Source organism: Equus przewalskii, chromosome 18 (assembly GCF_037783145.1).
Source record: "Equus przewalskii isolate Varuska chromosome 18, EquPr2, whole genome shotgun sequence".
Taxonomy (NCBI): Eukaryota; Metazoa; Chordata; class Mammalia; order Perissodactyla; family Equidae; genus Equus; species Equus przewalskii.
Window position 1 is genome coordinate 32,618,679 of NC_091848.1, and position 21,496 is coordinate 32,640,174.

The following is a 21,496-nucleotide window of genomic DNA, read 5'->3' on the forward strand; positions in this document are numbered from 1 at the left end:
TGTTTACTCCAAGGGGTGGAGTGGACTTGGAGGGCTCCAGGTCTGTCCTCTTCTCCCTTGGCTCAGCGGGTTGGGAGAAGATGGGAGACGAGACAGAGAGGGTGGGACTGTGCAGGAGAAAACCCATAGCCTTTGCCTGGGAGAGTCGGAGAGGCGCAGATCCTGTCTGACTGATCCCAGACCCCGCCACTGCCCCTGTGACATTTGATAAATGCTTCCTGTGAAACTGTTTACCCGGGAGGAAATGGATCATGCTTCCCCTTCCTACCACGAGGGTGGGAAGAGGGGCTGCGCTGGTCCCATAAATTCCAGCAACTGTCGGTGCTCACCACCTCACCTCCCCAGGTGCCCCGAGGGGTGAGACAAAGGTGCTAGACACAGAAAGAGCTGTGACAAGAGGCAAGTACGCAGCCAGAAGGTCATGTCTGTAGGAACACATCCATGTCCATTTGTCACTGTTATCTCCCATTTTTTCCTCCATTTCTTTTAAATTAAGTTGCCATCTGTCCTTTTTTTATCTAGAAAGTCCTAAAGGAACCATCTGGAGCTGGCTCCTTTTCATTTTCCCCTGCTTGGGAGGTGATGTGATGGGCATGTCTAGCAAACTGTCACAGTGGATCTTAAATCTTGGGAGCAGAGGTGTCCATGGGCCTGGAAAAACCATTTCCTTCCCCAACAATCAGGGTCTCCTGGTTCCAGTATCAGCTGTGCAGCTGTCTTCTCTAGAGAGGCCGTTGAAGGTATTGAAAAGAGTGTGATATCAGGAGCCAGAGCAGCCAGTTCGGTCCTGGTGTCATCACTTATTCACTCTGTGACCTTGAGCAGGTCCCATAACTTCTCTGAGCCTCAATTCCCTCCCCTGGGAAATAGAGACAATGATATCAGCTGCAACGCAGTTTCCTGTGAGGGTCGAGTGAGGGAATGCATGTACAAATGCATGGAAATAGTAAAATAATGCAGTTATGGGTTTTTTTAAAGTCAAATAATTTGGCCGAGTTCTCCTTCTAACAGAGACAATAATCTATGTTCTCGCTTTCCCAAACATCAGGAGGACAGAAGAGGTAAGATTTGCAAAAGTATTCAAGATCTCGGGTCAGTTTTTTATTTCACCAACATCCAAACAATCAGAAAATGAAAAAGACCCCAAAACTTGCTTCAATTCTAACCGATGACTACCTCGGCCAATAATAGTGCCCTGAGGCACAGCACCAAAGACTAAGTTATTTTTTAAATATCAGATTCTCAGTTTCTAAAAGTTCTTGATACATCTTTCTAGCTTAGCTTGAATCTCCCTTTAACTAGAGCGCCCCAATTCCCAGCAGAAGTTCTACACAGTACAACTCACAGAGCGCATGTCTCAGAAGCAGCCCAGCAGCTTATTGAAAAGCCCGGATTCTTGTGATGTACTGAATCAGGAACTCTGGGAGACAGGGCCCAGAAACTGCATTTTAACAGGCACTTTAGGGCGTTCTTCCGCGTGCTGAAGTTTGAGAACCACTAATCTGGAAGCTCCACGATGTACTGCAGAAGAGTCATGGAAAACTTCTCTCTGTACGTCCTTCAGCAGCCAAACCCTGGACCCCTCAAAAGAGGAGACTCGAGTACACAGAAATCTGTTGGAGCCCCAGTCCTGTGGCCCCAGCTTCCAAGGTCCCACATCCATAGATTTAATTGTGGAAAAGGCAGATGGGAGAGGCCGGGTCCAGAGCCAAGTCTTGACCTGAGTTGAGACCACAGCAGACGTTAACACAAGGAAACACAGCTGATGCATGAGACTGAAGTAAGAAATACGGCCTCTATGCTCTGAAGGGAGGGATGTGGGCTCAGGGGACATCAGAGTCTAGGTTTCCAGGCAGCTTACCCAGGTCACAGGAGCAATGTTAGCGGGAGGCAGAGGGAGAGACGAGCAAGTCATTACAGATTCTTGGGATATAAGAGTTCTAATGTCTTGGATATTTCATTATCATCAATATATACTTTCCTCTGAGTTTCTAGGGACAAATCTTGACTCTTGGAGACCTCAGAAGGAATTGATGCATTCTCAAATGCTGGCTGAACCTGGGTTGGTCTATTCAGTTGACAGGATCCTATGACTCTTTCCACATCGTATTAGAGGTATGTATGGAGATGTTGTGTTTCCCCGTGGGGCTGACCTCCCCCTTATTCATCAAGATGACCTGAACTTACTGTCTGCCATGATGGTTGTTGGCAGCAGGTCTTAGTCATCCTGTAGTAACGTGGTGAGCATAAATGCATAACTTTCCAAATGCGTAATGCATAATGCATAAACTTTCCAATTTCATTATGTCCCTTGATGGCAGCCACAACCTATGTGAGTAAGACAGGCTGGGCTATCATCTCCATTTCTCAGGTAAGCGAACCAAGGGTCAGAGAGGTTAGAATGATTTCCTAAGTAACACAGTACAAAGTCCATAAATGGGACTTCAGGTCTTCTGGCTCAAATTTCCTCCCACTGCAACTTTCTTATTGTCTCAGAAACTTGACTTTTGAGATACAGCTAGGAGCTTTCTTCTCAGCACTTTGAAAAACCACAGAGCTGTTCCTTCTTGTTTTCCGGTTAAAAACAACATCCTTATTGAATACTTTGGCATATGAGTTTGAGTGACCAATCATCTCAATTTCCCCAGAACTATGCTCATTTTAGCACTAAAAGTCCCACATCCCAGGGATCCCCTCAGTCCCGAGCAAACGGTGACAGTTGGTCACCTTAGCGTGAGCTCAGACCATCTCGTCCCCTCAGCGAGTGTCCAGCCTCACAGGAGCCCGCGCCTCCTGACTCCCCATGCAGGCTCTGGCTCGCTCACTTACACCCTCTGCTCCCCAAGAAGCAGACTCTTCAGAGCACATATGACACTGGGAAGTCAGTCTCTATCCAGCTAGGCACTTCGGCGAACTTCTGATCACAATGGACCTATTAGCAATATACGAGAAAGTAGACAGAAAGCAACAATATGAGATTCGTCAGGACCAATTTCCCAATAACCGTATACATATTGCTTTATTGTGCACTGGTGCTGGAAGGGAAAAAATGATTCAGGACACCAACACTATGCTGCTCTATAGTTAATTTAGAAAAAAGTGTTATGTGCATGCATAATTACGACCACTGGAGCAGGCAAGCTGGTTAAATCCTGGCTCTGCCACTTAATAGCTGTGTGACCTTGGGCAGGTTGCCTAATATCTCTCTGTACCTTCATTTCCTCATCTATAAATTAGAAATAACAGAATTGCCTTCATAGAGTTATTATGAGAATTAATACATATCCAGTCAGGGAACCACTCCACCCATCTGTCCGTTGTCACACTGTGGCGGCTGCGTGTTGCTGTGATGCTGAAAGCTATGTCACCAGTATTTCAAATACCAGCAGGGTCACCCATGGTGGACAGGTTTCAGTGGAGCTTCCAGACTAAGACAGACTAGGAAGACGGACCTGGCCACTCACTTCTGAAAAACTTGGCCATGAAAACCGTATGAATAACAGCAAAGCATTGTCTGATAGAGCACCAGAAGGTGAGAGAATGGCGCAAAAGGTCCTGGCAGCCTTGTGCTCTGCTGTCCACAGAGTTGCTGGGAGTTGAAATCGACACAACAGCACTAACAACAAAATCATTAGAGAATGCCTGCAGTCAATAACTTCTGCTATCCTTCGTTGCCCCATAATCTACATACCACATGGCCAATGCCAATGGCTAAATATTAAGTACCATGCAAATGAAGCAGAGGATAACAGAGAATTAGTTTTTTTCCCAATAATTGGGAAAAGTAAAAGGGAGACTGGAAAACTGATTTCCCAGAAGAAATTCTTTCTTTTTCACTTTGAGAGTCATTGTATCCTCAAAGTGTTATTGCTGTCTTTAACCTCATGATCTAGGCTACCACAAATAAAAGAAGAACGATCAACTGGATAATTAATCGTCCCCCCACATTAGTACAGTACTTTATATATGTCAACTCACTTTTACATGTATCACCCCACCAGACCTATACAAACTCTTCCCATTACAAACCAGGTTCTTTGGCTCGTGTTGTCTGGCTGGTATTTACTACTACCATATATTTCCTGCTAAGCCGGGTACTGTGGGAGGTGCCGCAAAGTGTAAGAAATGGGAGAAGCTGACCCTTGATGCATTTACTGTTTATCGGGGGGACAAGCTCTCAGTGGGTAAAACAGTACGTACCAAGTGCTGGGTATTTAATAAGGACAAGAGAAGGCAGAGGTCACTGTGGCCTGCGGCAATCAAGAAAGGGGAGAAGAGAAATGAGCTGGCGTTCGTTGGGTGCCCGCTGTATCCTAGCTTTTTACACACATCTTGTTCAATCCTTTCTAACAGATGCTATCAGAGCACTGCCTGGGAGCCTCCAAATTCATCCTTTTAGTATGCTCCAAATTTTCCAACTACTGGTATCTGAGTCTCTGGGCCTGAGAGCTTCTTCCAGAATGGGAGCAGTCCAGATGAGCTACGAAATTAGCACTCTCTGAGAAATTAACCCCCTCTGGGGACCAGCCTTCAGCCAATGGCTGAGAGGAGCTAGTGTGTAAATACCCCAGCTCCCTCACCCCTCAAAGAGGAGAATTTTGAGACACGTGGTTTACACCTTTCTGGGAGCCTCATTGAGATTAAGCTGCAGTTGCCCACAGGGGTAACTGGCTTGATAACGAACCCTTTACTGGTTGCCTTCCCTTCCCTCTATCACTGCCCACACCTCTCCCTGTGCTCCCTCCTCCTTCCAAGTAGACCATTTGCGTTCACATCCTTGTCTCAGCATCTGCTTCTGGCCAAACCCAAACTAAGACAGTTGAGATGGGTTAAAACTGTATCCTTTTGACTAATGAGAAGACTCAAAGAGATTAAATACCTTGTCTAAGACCACATGGCGAGCATGTGGTAGAGCTCAGGTCTGAACCCACATCCTCTAACTCTAAGTCCGTGCCTGTCCTGTTAGCGTGCTGAGAGAAGTGCTCACATAAGCATACTGCTTGATCATGGGGACACAACCCACCTCTACTGCCACACTCACCCCACTCAGGAAACTGGGAACGTTCCCCAAATCAAAGCTGAAATCTAGGCTGATGATTTGGTTTCGCTTAGTTCTCATTGACTTTTTATTCCTTTAAAATGTCTCCATTCCAGCACTCCCTGTGAAGTAAGGACAAGAATCATGCTAACAGGGGAGAAAAACTGCCATGTGGAAATCCTGCACTCAACATGTGAGGGGAGGTGAAAGCCAAGAAATAGAAAGATGTCCTTTCTGTATGTGGCGATGCTAAGGAAATGCTGTCTCTACATTGTTTATCCGGATCCACAGAAAATGACTTTTGCGGTCACACTTCATTTTGTAGCATTTTTTGCAAATCATTTGGATTAAGGTAGCACACAACCATGGTGTTGAACTAAGTGGAATGTGTGGCTGGATATGGAAGTTTACTGACAACCCAACCAGAGTTGGGAAGCTTGAAAGCTCTGCTGTGGCTCCGGGAGCTGTCTGTGAACCCAGGTGAAGTTTTGGCTCAGCTAAGAGGTAACTTGATCCAAGTATAAGCAAGATAGAATTATCATGGTCCGGAGCAGATGGATGGGGTGAATCACATGAAATCAGCCTAAATTTATCAGAAGCCATCAGCAAAGTTTCTTCTATTTATGTCTAGTGTTCTAGTTATCTATTGCCGCATATCAAAGTATCGCAAAACTTAGTGGATTAAAACAGCTATTTTATTATATTTCATGATTTGCATGGGTCAGGAATGCAGGCCGGGCTTGGCTGAACAATTCTGTTCCCCATGGCACGAACGACGGTTACTCAGAGGTATTCAGCTGGCAGATGGGCTGGTGGGAAGGGTCTGAGATGGCTTCACTCACACATCAGGCTCATGGGTGGACCTTGCTGGAAGGTTGGGCTCAGTGGGCACTGTTGATCAGAGAACCAAGTCTCCTGTGAACAAAGTGGAAGCTACGTGGCTTTTTATGACCTAGCTTTGGAGTCATATAGGGTCACCTCTGCCATACTACACGTCAAAGCAGTCACAAACACACCCAGATTCAAGGGGAAGGGACTCAAACCCAACCCCTCAATGGTAGGCTGTGTAAAGTGCAACTTCCAATTTGGGTTAGAAGCTAAGAGGGGAGGTGCGAGCCTGCAGGCTTTCTCTGAGTCTGAGATCATAGCTGCAGCTGCTTTGCCTGGGGATTTGTGACCTAGGGCACAGGCAGGGAGGGAACTGGGAAGGAGGGATCTGACGTGGCTAAATCTCTGCTCTCCTGACAGTGCTCCCTGCTCCCGCTTGTGCTTGGCTGGCAGACAGCTCTGCACCCAGGGCTGCAGTCCTGACTAAAGAGCTGAGTGAAGGGTTTCTCCTGCTCCAGACACTGGGCCCCTGGAACTGAGAAGAGGGGAGGAGGCCAGCGTGGAAGGGTGTGTCTGATCTGAACAATGGGCAAATCAAGCAGGGATCAGGAGCCTGAGAAATAATGCCCAGAGTTGCTCATTACATGGGAGACCTGCAACTGAGGTTAGGCTCCATGGAGCACCGCCACCGAAGCCTGCCTCTCCCAAGGCAAGGCCACCACGCGGGCGTCAGACCTGATGTTACTGTCTGATCATGGAGCAGAGGAGAACAGCACGGCCTCCTACACACCTGGGGATGAGTGCCTGGCACAGGTGTGTCCTCAGAAAAGATCAAGGAGAAAATAAACGGATCAATTTAATGTTTGTGTTTTCCTTCTTTCCTTCCTCCCTTTCTTCCTTCCTTTCCTTCCTTCCTTTCTTTCTTTTTTTGTCGTTTACTACATTAGAGACCTAGAAATGGATCACAGCGGGGGGGTTGGTAATGAAAGGAGGGGAAAGAAACAGACCTGATGCTGCTGGAAACAACTTTCTGGCCTTGAATAGTGGCCCAGCCTCGTGGCTGGGATGGTCTGACACTACAGAGACCCCCTCAGCCCTGATCTCTCTACTCAAAATAGGTTTAAAATGTTTGCTATGGTCTAACTCTACTAATTATTTCCCTCCAAACTTGCGTGGATTTAATAAATAGATGGATGGAATAAAGTACCATTTACTGGGAATTTACTATGTGGCTAACATGTCCTAGCACTTTCGTATATACTAATTCATCAGTCCTTACAAAAACTCCAAGGAATGGGTGCACTTATCCTTATTTCCCATGGAAGAAATTCAGAATGAATCAAGTAAACACCCAGATTTGTCTATTTCCTAAACCCCTTTCTATCGTTGCTCAGGCTCAGAGGTGATTCCACAGTGACCTGCTGCTCCATCACAGGGGCGGGGGCCCTTGGAAGCAAGGTGGGCTCCTCCCTCACCTCCGTGTCAGTCAGCAGGCAGGCTCCAGTCGTTCTTCAACCTCAGCATCCTTCCACCACTCACTCTATGTCAGGGGCCTCATTCTTTCGTCATCCTTCATCCTTTCTCTCCTGGACTATTGTGCCAGTCCCCCGGCCGGTGGGTCCTTCTGTCTCAATCCACTCCTGTCCATCCTCCACACTATAACCAGAGAAAGCAGGAACACAGACCTGAACACATAAGTCTTTTGCCCATAAAGTTCCAATCACTCCCTACAACCTACAGAATAAATTACCAATCCTTAAGCCTGGTATTCAAGGCTTTCTAGAATGTCCTCCTGACCAACAGTTCCCATCTCATCTACCACTATCCCTTTCACCACTGCTTTGCAAACCAGAGTCCAAAAAGATCTGAGCATTGTTCTGGGAGAAGACAGGAGTTCTACATGATATTTTGAAATTTTCTGTCTTTGTTTCAGCCGTAATCTAAATTATATATATACATACATAAAATATCTACCTTCTGCTCAATCCTGCCTCACTATTCAATCTCTGTACTACTCATACTTGTGTTTGCAACCTCTGATGTCAAAGGGACAACTCAAGTGACATCTTTTCTGTTTTTTTAATTCATAGGTTCTTTTTTTTTTTTTTGCTTTTTTGGTATGCCCTTTTGGTGAGGAAGACTGGCCCTGAGCTAACATCTGTTGCCAATCTTCCTCTTTTTTTTTTTCTCCCCAAAGCCCCAGTACATACTGTATATCCTAGTTGTAAGCCCTTCTAGTTCTTCTATGTGGGATGCCACCACAGCATGGCTTGATAAGCAGTGTGTAGGTCCATGCCCAGGATCCAAACTGGCCAGCCCCAGGCCACTGAAGCGGAGTGCATGAACTTAACCGCTATGTGAATAGGCCAGCCCCTCAGGTGACAGCTCTTAACCTATAATGCAGAGTTTCTCAAACAGGGTTTACAGAACATCTGAGGGGGCAGGGATGCTTGCTCCTGGGTCCTCCAGTTCTTCTCTACATTCCAGCTGTGCATCAGATCACAAATTCCATTTTAACCATATCTCTGCTCCATCACCTTGACTCTTGTTGCCCCTTTGCTTTAGAATGCCTTTCCACGTCCTCCATACTTGGCTCCTACCCTCCCCCCGGCCAAGCCTCATGGTGCCTCTCACTAGGGAGAGCTCAGCGTAGAGCTCCAGATGTAAAGAGTCTCCAGGCTGGAATGGACATTGCAGGTCATCTAGTCTATTGCACTCATTTTACAGGCAGGAAAATCTCGGCCCAGAGAAGAGCAGTAACAAACTAGGTCTAGAACCCAGGCTTCCTGACACCTTATATTGCTCTTTTCACATCTTGCAATATCCTGATCACTTTCCTTAAAGTTTCATCATCCATTTCTGCATTGAGTGCCTGGAATGGCCGCGTGCAAAGCAAATCCTTAGTTTCTCTATAACCGTGATGGACGGAGGCATAAAACCACAGTAATTACCTGAAATGTTCATATGTCTGAAGCATGATAATGGAATAGCTCATATTGCTGCACGCCGGAAGCACTTTGCATTTCTGCCTTGGACAACAGAGGCTGCCCCAATTAACGCCAGTCAGATCTGCTCACTCTTGAGAAGCCCAAAATTATACGCTGATTTATTAAATCTACTAATATGTTCCAAAATCAATTTTTAAACATTTCTGCAATCCAGAACTTTATATACAGGCAACACAACAGTTAGTTCAGTGCTCTGAACTTAGTAAATATTCAATAAGTGTGAGTTGAATGAATGGATGCCTCCTAGGCTGAAAGCAAGGACACCCAAATGCCAGCCTCATTTTCCTACTTACTGGCCATGAAGTCTTGGGAAAATCACTTCCCCTCATTAAGCCTCAGTCTGTTCAACTGTAAAATGAGGCTCTTGGACAAACTCATCTTCTCTGAGGTAAATCCCCTGCAGCTCTAAAATTCTACAATTTCAGGAAAACGCTAAATTCATTTATACTAGTGGCGTCAAGGAAAAGAAAGATGGAACTAGTTATGATATTGGGATTTATAAGAAATATATATTTGGTCATTCAGGTGACCAAAATGTATTTCTCTTATATATTTGGTCTTCATCCACAGTTCCTGGCTCACAGCTCCCAAAAACGCTTGGAATTTCCTAAGTGTTGGGAATGATAAAGGTGTCTGTTGTTATGTGAATAAGGTGACTTTTGGAAGCACCTAAGAATGGGAGCTAGTTGCCAGGAGAACAAATCATGTGATTAGAGTGTTGGAACTTTCAGTCTCCCCCTCACCCTCCACTCCCTTCCAAACCGCACTCCCCCCCCCCCAACCTCCAGGGAAGCGAGAACCGGTAGAGATTGAGTTCAATCGTCAATGGCCAATGATTTAATCAGTCATGCCTATGCAATGAAGCCTCCATAAAACCCTAAAAGTACAGGGTTCAGAGAGTTTCCAGGTTGTGAACACTTGCAAGCTGTGGAAGAGTGGCGTGCCCAGAGAGGGCATGGAAAATCTGCACCCCTTCCCACACACCTTGCCCCACGCATCTCTTCCATCTGGCTGTTCCTGAGTTATATCCTTTTAAAATAAACTAGTGATCTCACAAGTAACATGTTTCTCTGAATTCTGTGACCCACTCTAGCAAATTAATCGAACCTGAGGAGAGGGGGTCATGGGAACATCTGACATATAGCCAGTCAGTCAGAAGTACAGGGAACAGCCTGGACTTGCAACTAGCATCTGAAGTCCAAGGAGAGGTTGTTGGAACCTCCAGCCTACAGCCATTCGGTCAGAAGCACAGCTAAGAGCCTGGGCTTGCGACTGGCATCTGAAGTGGGCAAGGGTGGCTGTGCAATCTTGTAGGACTGAGCTCTCAATCTGTGGAATCTGATGCTATCTCCAGATAGATAACGTCATAATTAAGTTGAATTCTTGGACACCCTGCTGATGTCTGAGAATTGCCTGTTGGAGGTGTGGGGAACTTCCCACCCACACGCTGCAAATTAAGTCTCAGAATACCAATTTACCAGTATTTATTAACTCTTCTTATTTTATGCTTCTTGGCTTATTTTATGCATCATTGTATTTCATTTCTATTATGTATTTCAGTTATCATAATTAACTTTTGAAGAAAATATTATTACGCTCTGTTTCTACACTTGGGGAAACTGAAATTTTATTAACTTGAGAAGACTTCAACTTCTAGTCTTGACAGAATTACAACAGCTTTAAGACATTGGGAAATAGGCGGTGCAAAACTGTGATTCCCCCCGAGGAAGGATCAGTGAGGTGAGCTTAAAATAACCCTGGATTTATGCTTGAGGTAATTTCTGTCTGGAAATCACAAGCACAGCCTGGCAGATTCACTAAGCAGAGGAGAGAGAGACTGGAGATTGGGGAAGCTGAAGTGGCTAGGAGTTGAGGATCACAATTCCAGAAAGGAGCGGAGATACACAGAAAAGGAGCACCATAAGTCTGCTGAGGTATCCTCTTGAGTCCTGAGTATTAGGCCATGTGCGTATGACATGAAATTCAACAAGACGAGGCAAAAGAAATAACCAGAGAGTAGTAAGCTGAGCAACCCAGAGCTCTCAGAAGGTGGGAAAATGGTTGTGCACCAATCAGTCAAAGGGTAGAGTCCCTGGTGATCCTCTGGGGCATTCAATGGAGAGCCCAGAGGAGTCACACCTGAGTAAAGTGGCTGAACTATTCCTGGAGTGAAGGTTACTCTGGACCCTCCATAACAAAGCTTAGAGAGGGACTCAAAGGCATCAAACAATTTCATGAGTAAGTTAACCACCTGCCAAAACAAAGTCTAACACTCTTTAAAAGAAGGCAGTCAAGTCCAAATAGTTAATGACATAGCTTCACAATGTCTACTATCTAATAAAAAATTACTAGACATATAAAGAAACAGGAAAATGTTTACCCACAACCAAGAGAAAAATCAGTCAATAAAAACAGACCAATAAATGACAGAGATGACTCACAAGTGTTTAAGTCACTGGTCAAGACCCAAAAAAGAGTCAGTAGAGAGTCCAAATTCAAACTAGGTCTCCTGACACTTTCACATGGCACTCTGTCCAGTACCTGTGCTCACTAGTCTCTCTGCATCTGTGGCAATTGATAATATTTGCCATGACAATCCCAATGCAATTTTCCTATGCTTCTGGTCTGCACTTTGGTTAGAACCTCTCAGAAGCTTACAAAGGCAAACACAGATCTGAAATCTGTGAAGGCCAGTCCCTGATCAGGGACCAGCACAGGCCATCCTCATGGACAAAATTTCAACAAGACTGTAGCAGAACTCCCTTGTGCCCCCTCTTCTACTCTGGCACTTGCACGAGAATTCCCCATGACCATTCCTAGGTTATATCTCTGGCCACAGGAGCTCTGTCCCAGGGCTGTGGCTTAAAGGAAGGTGGGAATCAGTGTATGAACAGTGGGAGCACACACACTCATCAGCTTCAGCCCCAAGTTGGCAAAAACTTAAGCAAGAGGTAACAGGGAACACAGAAGCTGTCACAGGCTTCTGTCAGCCTGCAGAAAGTTGTACACACTCCCCCACTCGACTCTGGGCCTATATTCATGGGTGCACGGCCTGCGAGAGTTTGTGAGAAAATGGTTCGGGGAGTATAGACACAGGGTCACCTCCAAGGCTGGCGGTTCACTGGTCCTCCCTGCAATTTACTACACAAGTTGTTACCAAAGCAAATATCAAAGCCCCGCCATTTGCTAATTACAGGCAGGATCCTGGGCCTATGGGCCCAATTACCCACTTGTTCCTCATTTTCTGTGTGTGCCCTGCTGACTGCATCCACAATTACCCACTTGTCTTTTAACTGCCCCGAGAGCTGGCTGACTCACCTCCAATTCACTCCCACTATTACCTCGAGATGGCCTTTGGTATCATTTTGCTTTCCAGGTTTCCCCCCACTCACCTATTATCTCTCTCTGCATCACAGGCCAATGTCTGGTCTCCCCTAGTTGGAGCTCTGAAGAGACTTCCTGGTCCTACTCCTTGCCTAGGCTTGAAGGCTGTAAGGCAGGAAGTGGCTCCTGTTGGTCTGGGCATCTTGCCTAGCTCCCCTAAGGAAACTCAGGAGGCTACAGCCACGTTCAGCCTCTGCCCCCAGACGCAGAAGGAGTAAAGAAAATTACAGCTTCTCTTGAACTGACCCACTGCCCGAGCTCCTGCCCACACTCTCCATTGATGCCTCCCCAGCTCCCTACCTCAGTCAGGCTGAGGCTGATCCAGGGAGACTCATAGCCAGCCCTGGGGAAGGATGTCCCAGTAGCTGCCAGCAGTAGCTCTCCAGAGAGACATAAGTTGAAGAAAGAGAGAAACCCCTCACGAGTTTCTGCTTCATTTGGCAGGCTACCTGGCATGCCAAAAATTTCCAGCGAGCTTTTTTGTGTTTTGTTTCGAGGAAGATTGGCCCTGAGCTAACATCTGTTGCCAATCTTTCTCTCTTTTTCTCCCCTTTCTCCCTAAAGCCCCAGTACATAGTTGTAGGTCCTTCTAGTTCTTCTATATAGGATGCCGCCACAGCATGGCTTGATGAGCAGTGCATAGGTCCACGTCCAGGATCCGAACCTGGGAGACCCAGGCAGCCAAAGTGGAGTGTGCAAACTTAACCACTCGGCCACAGGGCTGGCCCCCTTCAGCAAACTTTGTGATGATTTACCATGTCAATGGTTTCTATCATTTTTTTGTGTCACAGACACCTTTGCAAATCTGATGGAAGTTCAGGACCCTCTCCAGCAAGAAATGCTCATATTCATTTATCCATCCATTTATTTAATCATTCAACAAATATTTATGGAACATCTATCTGCTGGGCATGACTGCAGGAACTAAGGAAACATCAGCGACAAAAATAGACAAAAATCCTTACTCTCCTGGAGCTTACATTCTAGCAGAAAGAGATAGGCAATAAATAACAAATTGAATAAATAACTAAATAAACAATTTGCTGGTGCTATGGAAAAAGAAAAATTCAAGCAGGGTAAGAGGAGATTGATGGGGATGAGGTTGTGTTTAAATAGGGTATGCCAGGTTGTCCCCATTGAGAAGTGAAATATTAGCAAAGAAATGAAGAAGGTAAGAGGTTTCACTATGGGAGTATCTGCAGAAAGTGTGGCAGCCAGAGGGAGCAGCCTGAGGGTGGGGCCATGCTGGTGTGTCTCAGGAAAAGTGAGAAGAGCATGGCTCTCAGCGGGAGACCGAGGTCAGAGAGGCAGGAAGGGGGGGGAGGGGGCTGGAGTGGGGGCTGGAGGAGCAGGCGGTGGGATGGATATTGCATAGGGCCTTACAGGCCACAAAGACTTTGACTTTGAATTAAATCAGGAGCCATTAGTGGATTTGAGCAAAGGGGTAACGTGATCTAAGACTCTAAAATGTCCGTGGCTGTGGAAGGGAGTAAATGGTCCAATGGTGGCTTGGAGCAGTGGGAGCAGTGGAGACCAAGAGAAGGTTGAGTCAAGAGGATTTCCTGAATAGCTGCCGTGTGTGAGAAAGATGTGTATATATGACTTCACATACAATGGAACAGTTTACCAAGCTCCTAAATCCCATCCATGGATGCAGCTTGCAGGAAAAGGGCCCCTTATGAAATGCCAAGGGGAAGTGGTGACCCCAAGGAGGGAGGGGAAAGTGGTGATCCCAGTGCAGAGGCACAGGCTTAGCTGTATCTAAAAGTTTCATTTCTTTTAAAAAATATATAAGAAGATATTTAAGGCAAATAGGGTAAAATATTAACACCTGGTAATCTGAATGGTGGATACATGGGTGCCTCATAATATTTTCTGTATATTTAAGATAATTCATAATTTTAAAAAGAACTGCTCATCTCAGGGTTCTTCAGAAAGATTCCTGCTTGCTTTGTCAATGCCACGAGGGGAAATCAACACCATCAATTCTGCTGGTATTCTGGCTATGACATGTGGCTAGGCATACCTCATTTCTCTACCTTACTTTCTTTCCCTTCCTTCCAGGAGCTCAGAGTCAAAGGTGAGATAAGTTAAGGACTAACACAAAACCACACGATACCAAATAGAGTCTAGAAGAGGAAGAGCGGACAGTCATGTGCCACATAACGACGTTTCAGTCAACAACAGACTGCATACATGATAGTGGTCTCATCAGATTAACATCACACAGCCTTGGTGTGTGGCAGGCTATACAATCTAGATTTGTGTAAGTACACTCTATGAGGTTGACACAATGACGAAATAGCCTAATGACACGTTTCTCAGAATGTATCCCCATCATTAAGCAACACGTGACTGTAATAGTAACTGGGAAGACCAGGGAAGGCCTCCTGGCAGAGGCAGCCTTCCAGTGGAAGCCAGGAGAACGGGCAGACTAGGACTTGCAGAGAGGAGCGAGTCTTTCCAGCTGGAGGCTGCTTCAGGAACGAGGGCACAGTGAGGGGCGGGCGCAGGGCCCCGGGCACCTTCTCTGCTCTGTTCTGGCCCATTTAAAGGAGAGCAGGCAGATGTCTTCCTCCCAGTACTGAACTAGAGAGAAAAGCCCAGCTGGGAGGTGCTCTCAGAGCCCTGGAGCCAGTGGGGCCAAGAATGCCCCGTGACGGAAAAGCTTGGATCCAGGTCTGCAGCAAGCTGAAACCTGCAGATAAGGGTGACTTCAAGCCCCCAGGGATGAAGGCTACTGGGTGGAGTCTCCTCGCTGACGCTGACCCGCAGGGAGACCTCCTGGGGAGCAGGCGACCAGGCAGGCTCCCCCACCAGCTCTGCGTCAGCTCCCTCAGGCCGTGGCCCTCAGACAGCAGATTCCTCACCATCTGCAGACCTGTCGCTGAGCCTGGGGGAAAGTCCCCTGCTGCCCACACTTTGCAGAAACTTGCCGTGTCACAAGTCCTGATTAGGTGCCAAGAGAACCATTTCCCAGGCCACAGCTTTAACAAGGCCATGCTTCCTAATTACTAGTTTTCTCCTAATTAAATAAAATGGGGGGGACAGAAACCAGTGATTACCCTGCCTTATAACACCCCCTTCCATTTATGTGCGTCTCTCTTCACAGGAGCTCAAAGTGCTTCGTATATTGTTGTCTATTTTTCCCTCGTAATATCCTCAAGAAACCTAGGGGTGGTTATTACCAGACCATTTTACAGCTGGGAAAAGGGATGTAGCTGGGGTTAGGCAGACTGTCCCAGCGCCCTCACTGGCTGTGGTCAGTATTTTGAAGCTCTGACAAGAAACCTGCTCATATTTGAAAATAAAGCCACCCCCTGGGAGATAAGCTAGGCTAAAGCAACACATTTAGTCACTACTGCAAACTTTACAATAGTAATTAACACTATTTCATTCTCACAACAAGCCTATAAAACAGACAGTATTACACCAATCCTACAGATGAGGACAATGAGATTCAGAGAGGTAAGGTAGCTGCTGAGTTTTGCATAATAATGATAATCGTAGTAGCAGTAGTAGTAAAAACAGAAGCTAGTATTTATTAAGCACTTACCATATGCCAGGCATTTTACATTTATTAACTCATTCTAATTCTTACAACAACCCTTTGAACTGGTTATCAGTATTCGCACCATTTTGCTCATGACAAGACAGAAGCACAGGAAAGTTAAGTAACTTACCCAAGGTCACACAGTAAGCCAGTGACAGAGCCACATAGGAACTCACAAAAGCTATGCATGCCCCATCCCAGCAGCACACTCACCTGAAGGAGTACTGTACTCTGAGGGTTGGCCTGGGAACACGACAGGCCCAGGACCGCTCTGTGCCCTTATCATCACTGTCCCATGGAGTGGGGGAGGGGGACGCACTTTCTCTGCTTCTGCTGTGCCAGGCCCCTGGCTCTAAGGGCCGTGCCGGCAGAGGGGATCATGCGGGAAAGGCTCTTCCACGGGACTGAAGGCAAACGTGCTGGGTGCGTGGCTGGTATAACACAGCACCTTAGGAGCTGTTGGCGCAAAGGTAGCGGAATCCGCAAGGCCGGATCAGGCTGGAGAGACGTTGGGCCCGGCGGAAGGGAGCTTGCTGCGGCGGGTGCAGGGGAAGACTGCAGCCTAGTTCTTCTGCCCTCCGGGGAAATGAGCCCCAAACCATCCCGAACCATTTCACTGCCCTCTCCTCAAAGGCACCGCTCATGACCCCATCCACTCCTCATATCTCCACACCAGGAGGGGGTGTCCTAGATGGGGACACGAATTCTGACGCCTCGACAGTCCAGCCAACCTTGTCCATCAATAAACTGGCCTGGCAGACTCAGGCTCCAGGGCAGGAGGCCTCCCAGGGCCTGGCACACTGCCGGGGTGCAGGGAGGATGAGACCAGGCCCCTCCGCTGACTCTCAGGTCAGGCCCTGGCTGGGCTGCCAGGTGGTACATTGTTCTCATACCTCTTTCTTCTCTTTTCGGACCAACGCCCGTAGCAGACCCACTGCAGCCTCACCTGCTGTCACTGCCTGGCCCAGCCCTTCCGAATAGGTCACACTGCCGGGGAGCCCTTCCTGAGCACGACAGCGTGAGCATCAACAGACCACCAACACGTCTGAAACAAACAGCACGTACACAATGCCTAGAGGGTGTTGGATACACCACCCCACGGTACCCAGCTCCTTCTCACCAAATCAGGTCGTTTAGGAAGGTCCTGACTTGCTGTCTGACTTCTAAACTTTCCAGAGCTTCTTTGTCCGCCTGGTTGAGATCTGTCATGCTAGGAGAGGAATTCGGGAAGACAGCATCTTTCATCTCGTCAGCATGGCAGGTTACAAACACAGGCTCTGCAACAAGATTGCCTAAATTTAAACCCCAGCCCTGCCGTTTACTAGCTGTGTGACCCTGAGCAAGTTGTTCAGCCTTTCTGTGCCTGTTTTGTTGCCTGTAAAATGGGGATAGTAAGAATTCCTACTTTAGGGGCCAGCCCGGTGGCACCACGGTTAAGTGCCCACGTTCTGCTTCAGCAGCCCTGGGTTCGCTGGTTTGGATCCTGGATGCGGACATGGCACTGCTTGGCAAGCCACGCTGTGGCAGGCGTCCCACATATAAAGTAGAGGAAGATGGGCACAGATGTTAGCTCAGGGCCAGTCTTCCTCAGCAAAAAGAGGAGGATTGGCAGCAGTTAGCTCAGGGCTAATCTTCCTCAAAAAAAAAAAAAAATCCTACTGCAGAAGATTCATAGGGTTGTTGTGAGAATTAAATGAGTTATCCTATTAAAGTGCTTAGCACAGAGTAAGTACTCGATAAATGTTAACTATACACTATTACGTGGCCTCGAAACTTCTTTCCTGGAAAGAATCCATTCTTTTTTGTCCATGGCAACTCTGCACCTCAGTCCTTCAGGCAGGGAGAGGCGGCTCAGTCTTGTAAAAACTTCTATCCATTTTGGGAAAGGAGAATGATACTAGAAAGATTTCCTCTTGCAAAGGCTTAAATATCTCAGCCCTTGTTGGCCACATTCTATCAGCGGAGAAGGGGAAAAGAAAAGAAAAATCAGCCCCACGGAGGAGAATGCACCAGGTTCCCTGGAGCCTCCTTGAAGATCCGTTTGCTGTTTGCTGCTTTCGCCCCAGCCCCCACCCCTGCCCTCACTCGAAGTTCCAACGCAGATGTTCAGACCCTTCAGAAATGTAAAACCCGGGGAAGCGAAGGCTTGTGCGTTCCCAGAGCCTCCGAGGCACGCGGCCTCCCTCCCACCGGCAGCGCCTGAAATACCAGAGGACTTGCCAAAGATGGAACTGTTTGGTTGGGAGCTCGGGTTTCTCCCGCCGCAGGCTGAGCCGGTGGCGCAGCTGCTGGGAGGTCACGCCCGAGACACGTCCGCACAAGCCCGGGCGGGGGGCGCAGGGCTGGGGGCCGCGGGGTCGCGCCACCTTCTCCGGGGACCTGCCAAGTCTCTGTTCCCATCCTCATTTCGCAACCGTGCAACCGGGGAACATGGCTTTCCTCTGCCAAAGCAGATATGACTTTTGCAAAACAAAAGGGATGCAAAACAAAACGACCTTAAGGGAAAAGTAATGCTTCTTTGAAAATGATAATTGTGATCTTTTTTAAAAAAAGAAAAGAAAAAAAAGGTTTTGGAATTCAGCCTGTCTCGGATCTGGATTTTTTTTTCCCAATAAATGGCAAAAAGAGAAAAACCTAAATGTGTCATAGGAAACCTGAAGCCGTTTAACCTTGAGAAGTTAGTCTTCATTTTCTATTACTTAAAATATCTGCATTTGTATACTTAGAGACCTCTACATACGATAAAAATAGAGGCACTGAACGGTCTAACCACCTGTGTTTTCCTTGGATTGCATACTTTCCATCGTAAACAAGAAAACAGATTGGAAATCCATTCATTCCTTCATAAGAAGTGCTTTGGTTGGGGTTTATTTGTGTTTTCAATCAATGGAAACCAAAACAACCTTTGCAAGATTAAGATATTTCAAGCAAAGAAAGACCAAGACATCTTTCTATCCCCTCTGCAGCTATTTCTACACAAAGCCCAAGATGTTTTTGAAGTGCAGTTAATAGTTACAATTACCATTTAGTTTACTGAGCACATACTACGCGTTTGACTTGTCATCTCATTTGTGAGAATGTTAGGTCGTAGTTATTCTTAATTCCTATTCTACAGATTAGAAGACATGCTCAGAGGGCATACGCAGCAGATTCCTTCAGCGAGGTTGGTACCAATGCAGGGAAGAGCTGAAAGGAGATTTGTAATGACTGTTGCCTCTCAGGATATTTGGCCTCGTGGTGAAACATAAGCTATAAATGCTGCAGCTATGACAGTGAATAAGAGAATAATTCTGATATTTCATGTTTCTAGAAAGGTGGAAGATCCATAGTATCGGCCTCCAGTATTTCTAAGTAAGACGATGGTTAAGAATGTAGAGTTGTATCTGATCTTTTCTCTGAATTTTCAGTATAACTTTTAGGGCAGGAGGCACACATTGAAAGGTTTCTAGAGCTGGTGCTGACTATATTATCTTGCCATCCAAACTTAGTAAGCGTCTGAGCCTCAGGTCCCCCTCTCTGAAATGATACATTATCTCTAAAGGCCTGTCAAGCTCTGGCATCGGAAGATGTATCCTAAATAAAAGCTCAGACTCTTCAGGCTGTTGTTGGACATGGCATCCTTTTCATGACTACTTTCCTGACTCCCTAGTTCCATTTATCTCACTCTGGAGTTCTCAACACTGGCTGCACATGCGAATCTTCTGGAAGAGCTTTTAAAGATACAGATGCTCAGGCCACACGCCCAGAGATTCTGATATAATTGGCCTGACGGGTGGCCCAGGCATTGGGATTTTTCAGAAGCTCCCCGGGTGAATGTGCAGCCCGGATTGAATACTGATCTAACCTAGTGAACTCCTCCAATTTCATGCACCCCTGTTGTGCTTTTATGAAAGTAGTTGCTGTGACTGGAATGCCTTTCTATAAAATCCCATAACGCTACTGCTACCAGAGTCGATCTCAAAACAGATGTGAGCTTTTTACTTTATTTGTGTAATTTGCTTAAAGAAGTTAAGCCATCTCACCACAGCTTCAAAATGCTGTAAATGTGTGTGTGTGCGTTGTTGAGATAATAGATGACGTTTTCTTCGGGGGTAGACATGGAAGAGTGTTACAATAACCAGAAGGTTCTAGGTCCATCTGATCCAATAATCGATTGGCCAGGTGAAAAAGAATCACACAAAATATTTATTTAACCCAAGGGTAATACCCATTCTTTGAAAACAGCCTATTTTAGACCTGGCCTAAGACACCGGCCTGAGCTGGAGTTAGTTGACGTATGGAAGCCTGGATGAAAGGTCAGCCCAGAGCCATTTGAATCCCAAAAGGCCCTACACTATTTTATGTACTCTTAGTCTCTCAATTTGGGGTCTATTAGAGGGGGGCAAATTTTCCAAAGCTCTCCATCTAAATGTGACCCAATGACATAAGTACCCGGAGAAAGTTCAAACATTCTCACAAGTCAAAAAAGACTTACTTTTTCTTTACGGAAGGATCTACTGATTTCTTGACACACAGAAGAAACCTAGAGAGTTTGTTTCATTAAAAAAAAGTCTGGGGGCCAGCCTGGTGGCGCAGCAGTTAAGTTCACACGTTCCACTTTGGCAGCCAGGCGTTCACTGGTTCAGATCCCGGGTGCGGACCTATGCACTGCTTGTCAAGCCATGCTGTGGCAGGCACCCTACATATAAAGTAGAGGAAGATGGGCTAGGATGTTAGCTCAGGGCCAGTCTTCCTCAGCAAAAAGAGGAGGATTGGCAGCAGATGTTAGCTCAGAGCTAATCTTCCTCAAAAAAAAAACAAACAAAACGCTGGTATAGTTTGACTATTCATTAAGCTTAAGCTTCTCTCTTGCTATTTTGCACAAACCTACAGGACCCACCAGTCCACCACCACATCAGACACACACACGCACATATGCATAAATGGACACACAGTTTTTTATTCAACCTCTGGTGACATAGTTCAGGTGGATGAAATACTACTAGGCAGTATGAGTTGATAATTGCGGTCAGAGCAGAGATTTCTCCGAACATCTCTGGTGGGACTGACATTCACACGGGAACATCAGGTGATTCTGTGGCCCTTGGGCCTCTACCTGTTTCTTGTAAACAATCTTGACCATACAGAACGGACACAAGAGTCTACTTGATGTAACAATGCATGAAATCGCCTTATATGTAGAACTGCTGTTTACCCTTGCGATAGAAAGATGAACATTTCTGTACAGGGAATGGTTTTGATCTTGCCTTCCAGCTACAGTATTTACATTCCTGGAAAGTTCATCTGGATCAGTTAATAGTCACATGAATGAATATGCGGCCCAAGATCATGTTCTTAATCAAGTTATCATCCAAAGAATGGGGAGTGGGGGTGGATTTATCCTAACAATCTAAAGATGAAAATCCCAGAAGGATGCAGAAATGTTCTCTAATGTGAATTTCTGTGATAAACTCTGGGTCCAAAAAAAAAATCATTTCAGGACTAGAACAAGGCAGAAACGAACTGATAAAGCTTGCTTAAATGAGGGAACTGGGAGGAAATATCTTGTCAATCCAGATACATTGTCCTGCATAGAACAAAGATGGGTCTGTGCTTGAAAAAAATTAAAATTCGGGGTTGGCCTCGTGGCCTAGTGGTTAATTTTAGTGCGTTCTGCTTCAGCAGCCAGGGTTCAGTTCCTGGGTG

The 21,496-nt window shown here is 46.4% G+C and overlaps 2 long non-coding RNA genes across 2 annotated transcripts; one reads left to right on the forward strand and one right to left on the reverse strand.

Moving 5' to 3' along the window:
* Nucleotides 1–1,079: 1,079 nt before the first annotated feature.
* On the reverse strand, nucleotides 1,080–18,151 carry LOC139077023 (uncharacterized). Its single transcript, XR_011529151.1, has 2 exons — nucleotides 16,025–18,151; nucleotides 1,080–2,932 (listed from the first exon to the last, which is right to left on the reverse strand). It is a non-coding gene; the product is annotated as an uncharacterized lncRNA (long non-coding RNA).
* On the forward strand, nucleotides 1,653–5,740 carry LOC139077022 (uncharacterized). Its single transcript, XR_011529150.1, has 3 exons — nucleotides 1,653–1,780; nucleotides 1,996–2,115; nucleotides 5,155–5,740. It is a non-coding gene; the product is annotated as an uncharacterized lncRNA (long non-coding RNA).
* Nucleotides 18,152–21,496: the final 3,345 nt, after the last annotated feature.